Source organism: Amblyomma maculatum, chromosome 7, assembly GCF_055883805.1.
Source record: "Amblyomma maculatum isolate TAMU_Amacu chromosome 7, ASM5588380v1, whole genome shotgun sequence".
Lineage (NCBI taxonomy): Eukaryota > Metazoa > Arthropoda > Arachnida > Ixodida > Ixodidae > Amblyomma > Amblyomma maculatum.
Window position 1 is genome coordinate 9,124,210 of NC_139350.1, and position 7,622 is coordinate 9,131,831.

A 7,622-nucleotide genomic window follows, 5' to 3' on the forward strand; every position below is an offset into this window, starting at 1 on the left:
ATGCCTTTGTCGTGAGAGTAAAGCAGACAATAGAATATGCAACAGGTTCAAGTTTCCTGTTGTCTGCTTTACTTTCACACACAAAGCACTGAACAGTAGTGTGCAGTTAAAACTTCCATCAAAGAGGCACATATGCTAGCTGAGCTTTACACAAATGCACCATTCCTGAAAACATGCTAAGTGCATAGGCATACCAGCATGCGTGGTTGTAAAAACAGCATTTTTTTTTGCTTTATTGCATAAACTGCATGCATAAATAGTCTACACTAAAAAATATCGATGTTAAGGAATGGCATGGTAAAATGCAGGCCAACTGGAGTATTAAGAATCTGCTTGAATAATTTTTTTTAATTATCCTTGGCCGTGACAGCTCTTCCCTTGGGGAGGTGGTGGAGGAAAAGGTATTTATTGAAACCTAATATTTCGGAATTAGCGAGGAGATGATCGAGTTCTCTGTGGGCGGCCTCCGCAGGCCGGGATTCCAGGAGCAGTTACTATCCTGTGCATTTGCTCGATCAGCTGTTGCTGGTCTTTCAGGCCTAAGATGGAAAGAGCAGGCTGGGCTCCTCCTGCAATAGAAGGGAAAATGAAATTCAAGTTATCTGTGCTGAACTTTGATTACACATCTCCAAGGGCAACTGCCAGTTTCTCTCAATTGCTTTTTCCAGGTGGCACTGTACGCATGCATCTCCATTCAGAACTGTCACATACTATATAGAAAGGTCATATAACTGCAGCAAAACCCATGCAGAATAACAAAAGATACAAACGTAGTTTGACCAGAACCTGGCATTCAGTATTTTAATGTTTTTATGTCGTCTTTTTGAACATGCCACTCTGACCAAACATGGCATGTTATGCTTGCTGCTATGCGCCCTCAGCAATGCCCAAGACATGGAGTGCACATGCAGAGAAACTAAGCATAAAGGACGCTGTATATGAACATAAAGCACAGCCAGAGCTTTGCAGTATTACACAGGTACGCATTGGCGGCAGAAACCTGCATTTTGAGCGGTTTAACAGGCAGATTTCTAAAGTCATTGTTCCTGCTCTGAAAAGAAGTGATCAATAATAACATCATTTAAAATTGTTACCTTTTTGTTCTGTAAACTGCACATTTCGCTGGTTTCCATGTGCCCTCTACCGAAGACATTCCCTGGGCGTGTCGGGGGTATATCGACATCAACATCTAGGCTGCAAGCGTCTAGAAAGCATCTCCTTAGAGCAGCTGCGACGAAGTAATTTATCTGATAACATGCAAGCTGCTGCAGCAGAATAAAGATAGACATTTGACATGAGGCTAAAGCCCAATGTGGATGCATAGCCCGCGGCAGTGATTGCGCAGTGTTCATGCTTCTACAAGAGTTCAAAGTAAAGTTATTTGTTTACCCACAGCGCTATATGTGACATTAAAATAGCAAGGCTTATAGTCACACAAAAAGCTGACAACCACAAGCTCCTGATGTATTACCGGCAGCATGCAGCATGGATGTTAGTTACTGAAATATGGCTGCACAATTCTGGCAACCAGCTGTGCATGTATGTCATGGATTTCTCAACTACGCACAACAAATTACAAAAAAAAATAATGGTATTTATAAATGGAGCCAGCTGTTCACAAGAAACACTGTAGCTTATTTATGGGGAAGGTAATGGGCGCCAAAGAAACTGCCCCTGTAAAGGCGCCTAATTTGCCCCTATGTAATATCGGGGACAAGTGTGTGGACTACACAAACTGCAATCAAAGCACATAACTTTCACATCGACCAGGAAACTCGGATCATACTTGTCGATGTGAAAGTTGAACGTTAGTTCTTTCATGTGTGCAAGAGAAATAAGGTCACAATTCGTTTACATCGCGATTCTAGTCCAAAATCTACACATACTGTCCAGAGACTTTCACCCCCGCAGTATAAGCCACCACTTGGGTAAGAGATTAGTAAAAGAAGTGTATAAAAGACATTAGTGCTGTTGGACAGCCATAGCTATAAAAATGGTATTGACATTGGAGTACTGCCTTAAGGCGGGGCCTAGGGCATTACAAAAGCAAGAGTTAGTGTCCGCTGGTCCTCATTTGAACGAACAAAAAGAGGGGGGGGGAAGAAATCTACCTCAACTACATGTTGTGAGTGACACCAAGCCGCAGTTAGTATTAAAGATATCACACAGTTTTGTGGAAGATTTGGGAGCGCTTTGCTGCTTTCTTACAGGATTGGACAAAAGAGCTCGCCATCTTCAGAAAGGCACGTTATATAGAAATGAAAATAGTGAATTTACTGCATCTGGCCACAACAACTTGCACACGGAGAGGAAGATGAACTGAAAATTTTATACATGAATGTACGTATTTACAACAGGTGAAACAATGACCATGATCTATGCCGAAGAGGAAAGAGATCAAAATTTAGCTCAGAACGAGTTCTCCAGGCCGCGGGGCTGTTTCATTAACTTCGGGACTCCGCCCACATTTCTCATCCCCAATGACAACGAACTCACACATGACTGGCTAACAAACATTTTGGCATGTCTTTCCACTTTCATAAGTTCTTCACCCTCTCCCTAATACAAGCAATGCAAAAGGGACAACAAATTCGTTTCACAACAAACAGAATTTAGAGAATGGACCTCGAAATGATTGGTTCACTAGGTCACATGCCAAACTCTCTCCCCTAGGAAAAAAAAAAAATTAGAACCCATCAAAACGGCGTCCCACGTGCGCAACCATTGCCCAAAGCTTGCATCCTTGGCGGCTCCTTTTACAGGGCAATTATTGCAATTATTGGCGTCCGAGTCAGCACCATTGCGGACCAAATCAGAAGAGCCAACCCACATCCTCCCGCTCCGCATCATACCGTCACTGTTACACACTTGCCCTTTTTCAACGCCGCCATCTCCCACCATTATTGACATCCAGGGTTGGAATCCTCAACGAGACCCCACTCAGCGCGCCTGCACTGAATAATTGTCACTTTTATGGGCTCCCCAATAAGGAAGCGGGCCGTACACCCTTCAACCTGACAGTGTTTTTTCTTTGAACGATAAGCAGTTCTTCCAAAAGAGGTGCTCGTTTCAAAGCTGTGCTGCCTCCGGGTGATGGGTCCAGTCAGCGTACTAAGGACCCCTTAGTACGCTTAGTACTAAGGACCCCTTAGTTGTATACTGTTCGTCAGTTCAGTTCAGGCGTTCAGTCGTGTCCGACTCTTCGTGACCCTGTGGACCATGTCACGCCACGCTTTCCGGTCTCTCACTATCTTCTTAACATCACATAGCTTCATCTGCAATGCCTCGAGAATGCCATCTAACCATCGCGTTCGCTGCCTACCCCTTCTCCGGCGACCCTCAACCTTTCCCAACATCAAATCTTTCTCCAGTCAGGGTTTATGGTCGACAATATCGACTGATTTGATCTTCTGGCAGTCCAAGGAACTCTTAAGAGTCTTCGCCAGCACCACAATTCAAACGCGTCAATTCTTCGGCGGTCAGCCTTTTTCACAGTCCAACTAAAGCTCCTTAAATAAAAATGAGCCCCCTACATGACACAGCAACGAGAACAAACTGCCTGTCCCCACGTCTTCGAGTGCGACAGCAAAGTCCTTGGAAGAGGGGACTTCTTTCCCTCTCTGCCTACGTTTCCGTTAAGCACTGTAGCTGCCTCTCTGTGCGCGTCTCTCCGCCTCCTGTCCGAGGGCAAGTGGGAGACGGCCGCAGCTGGGCATTGAACAGGTGACTCAAAAAGAGCAGACTAATAATGGTGCCTAGCATACCCACCGATACCTTACAGAAATCATTAAAGAAATTAAAGCAACACATCAGATAACGCTACAATGTTTCTAAGTGCAAAGTCGACAACTCCAAGTCATATAAATATATGTACATCTCCGCACATTAACTAGACAGAAACAGTGCAGAGTAAACTAATAATTCAGTGTCTAGCAACACTATTAAAACGGGATAAAGGCCACGGGGGGCTGCGATTATTAGTACCGTTTTGCCTTTAAACTACAATAACATACTTGTTGCAAGCTTAAAATCAAAGATTCACACCTGTCCCACCCACAGCAATGGAACACACATCTGACTCAAGTCTGCAGAGAAAGAGCAAGCTAGACTATTGCAGATGCACCCTTGGTTATTTTTCTGGTATTTCTGAGGGTGAAGAATCTGACTTGTCAGTAGCATGTATATGAATAAGAATCCTATGACAGTAAATGCATCAGATTTTCTGGAGTGGCTTTTTTTTGCTGACCACATATGAGGTGAGCTATAATTTATCCAACTTGGCCTAGGTTTATTCTATGAATAACAAAGCTATAGCAGGTACACAGTCGTCCACTCAGGCTGAACATGCGAGTGCGTGGCATGCACTTTTTGAGATGCCACTGCATCCATCGCAGCTGCACACCGTAGCGAAGAGGCAGACAGCGTGAAGTACCAGCCTCTAGTCCCTCTACCACCACTGGGGTCCCAAACTAGGGACCCCTTGTTTTTGTCAGGACAGGCCCCCTCAGGGTCAGCTAGTGAGTAACCTCCTGTATTTGTATCTGATGGCAATGTTTTCCACCACCACCCATAATACGCAGCTGCGCATCATAGCAGATGTGAAGCAACAGTTCCTGGTCCTTTTACGCATAAGCTACTTTGCCTTGATGCATGCCTGCGCACGATAGTAAAGAGGCAGACGACATGACGCAGCAGCTCATGGTACCTTTACACATGAGCCCCCCCCCACTGTACTTCAATATGCACCATAGCAAATATACAGACTACGCCACACAGCAGCTCCTGGTCCCTCTATGCATAAGCCATTTTGCCTCAATACGCACCTGCATACCTGAGCGAAGAGGCAGACGTGAAGCTGCAGCTCCTGGGCCCTCCATGCACAAGCCACTTAGCATCAATGCACGGCTGTGCACTGTAGTAAAGAGGCGAAGAACGTTAAGCAGCAGCTCCTGGTCCCTCTACACATCAGCCATTGTGCCTCGATGTGCATCTGCACACCGTAACAAACAGCCAGATGTGACAAAGAAGCTCCTGGTTTCTCTACACATAAACCACTTTGCCTCAATGCACGTCTGCACACCGGAGCAAAGAGGCAGATGATGTGAAGCTGGAGCGGCTAGTCCCTCTACGCACAAGCCACTTAGCCTTGATGCATGGCTGCGACGGATGCATTGCTATTTTGCAAACTGCATGCCACACATTCCCATTCAAGCTAAGAGTGGACGACTGTGTAAACGTAAAATACTGGTTATTTACTTCTCCCTCCTCCAGTCACCGAACGGACAATGACAAAAAGTAACATGGTGGACAATGTAAAAAGAATTTGCTGCATAAAGTTTGTTGAAACCAGTTCTACATCCTACATGTAAACAAGCTAAAACCTTAATGTCGAAGGGATGTCCTGTGTGTTTAAAATCATCACGCTCAAACAACTTCAACACTGACAATCATGATTCAATATTAATAATATAGATAATGATACTATACTCACTTTTAGCCATACCAAAGAAATGAGAATGCAAAGGGATGTTGCTGTTTTTCCCCCGTGGATGACAGTTTTCCATGTTCAAAGTGCTGCTTCCTGTTGGCTTACGAAATCGGCTACAGCAAATGGCATCTGAAAAATTTTTGGAAGCCTCATGCTAGTCTTCAACGAGAAAAACATTGCCATACAGAAGCAGAACACAAATACTTTTACAACACACTAAAAGCACCAACTGCGGTGCTGTTTTTAGGATGACTAGGTAGAGGTTTTGCTGTAGCAAGCCAAATGTTAGCCTTCAATAAGGAAAGCATTCCCATACAGAAACAGAACACAAAAACTTTTACAACACATAAAAAGCATCAATTGCACAAATGCTTGTAAGATGACCAGGTACAGGTTTCTGCTATAGCCCACATCATGTGACCAGCGGTTATCAGAAGCCTTGTATGTGAGCATGATGCCCTAGATTCAATTTATGGCTATCACTGTATTAACAAGCATGGGTTTAAAGCTACTTTAATATGATAATCTAAGAACATGGTAAGAGCTTTCAGTGCGAGACATAAGCTCAGTATCATGCACTATAAGGTGCTGCATGGCTCTAGTGTAGCTTTGGCATTATCTTGCTGTCAATAATGCAATGAAGTTCTGAGGAGCCTTTGAATATCTGTAAGGACAAAGCAACAACAATTTTGTTTTCATCTCACTTTTGCTCAACTCGTTTGTTTTTTTGTTTGTTTTTTCTTTTGAGCCCGCGGCTTGCATGGCCTCCCAGTATGCCTGTTTTGCATAAAAGAAGGCGTTGCAGGCACCAGAGCTCGCAGCCCAACTGTGTCGCGGCGGCGGTATGTCAAATTCCTGCCAGAACCGCGCAGAACAACGGGTCAAGAAAAAGACAAGTGCTGACTTTTTTTTTTTCTCTCATCTCCTTGTCCGGTTGTTCTGCGCGGTTCGGTCCCACATGCATAACCAACATGCGCAAGGTGCTGTCCTGGTTTGTCAAAGCTGAAGAAGAGTACTAAACCTTTAGTTATTTAGTAGCTACAGCCGTTCCTTCTAGAAACTGTAGTTGCCGTAAAGCTCGAGAGAAAGATGAGCGGCTGTCCATAAAAAAAAAAAAAAAAAAAAAAAAAAAAAAAAAAATAACGCGCGACGTTTTCACAAGTGTAGGCATGTCGCACGATAGGCTCGCGGAGTGCAAAAGTTTTCTCGTATAGTTTTTACAACTCAGCACGTTGCGCATGGTTAACAAATTAACTCCTTTAAAGCTCGGGCAGGCACTCCTTTATCAGAGACAGAGAAGTTGCGCGGCTTACTGGCGCAGCGTCCAGTAATGCCGAGAAAGATGGCCCTCAGACTTGAGGCTGCAATTTAGTTAGTCGGCGCGGAGCCATCCTGTCAGTCTCGCCTAAAACACTCGACCGTTCGGCTGCTGTACAGAGCCGTTTCCTTATCCAAAAGCTCAGCACCATCGGTGCATCGAAAAGTTCCACTAAAGAAACAAAAGTTCGGTGAAATACTTACTTTGGAATCGGCGGGTGAACAAAGTGTGCCAGCCGCACCAAGCCACAGCAAAAACAATGCTAGCAGTGCATTACAGTCGTAGGTATTTGTAACTGCGCAGAAAATGCAGAACACGGAAACGTGAAGCCATCTTCCATGACTAAACTTCAACTTGTCAGGTGGATTGGATTGGCTCATTTCAGATTTTTTTGAGGATAGGTTCGGTTTCGTTCTTTTTGAGCTTGCTGCTTGCTGCGTCTATTCAGCCACTGATTAAAATTTCACTGAAGCATCATGATAGAAAAATGTTTAATGGTCATTTAACTTTTCATCAAAAATTTTTGATGGAAGAATTCAACGATGAAACATGCGGAAAATAAAAAAAAAGCTGTTTAATGGAAACGCTTTCTATCGCATCGATTCGCTCTGGCATCATATAATGGACTTGACGGCATTACTGATTTATACGCAGTTCAGATGAGCACGACGACTACAAACTATATCATAGCTGTGTAAAAGCAAATCCAGTGGCGGACGTACGGCGGCTGTCCGCTGGGCGAACGGATTCGACCATCCGTTTTCGTACGTACGCCGGAATTCCGGCGGACGTCCGAAATCGGCCGCCGAGTTGAGG

General features: G+C 44.4%; 1 long non-coding RNA gene across 1 annotated transcript; it reads right to left on the bottom strand.

Moving 5' to 3' along the window:
• Positions 1–253: 253 nt before the first annotated feature.
• On the bottom strand, positions 254–7,164 carry LOC146182695 (uncharacterized). The gene is made up of 3 exons (XR_014708656.1): positions 7,010–7,164; positions 5,492–5,617; positions 254–569 (listed from the first exon to the last, which is right to left on the bottom strand). It is a non-coding gene; the product is annotated as an uncharacterized LOC146182695 (long non-coding RNA).
• Between the last annotated feature and the right edge of the window lie 458 nt (positions 7,165–7,622).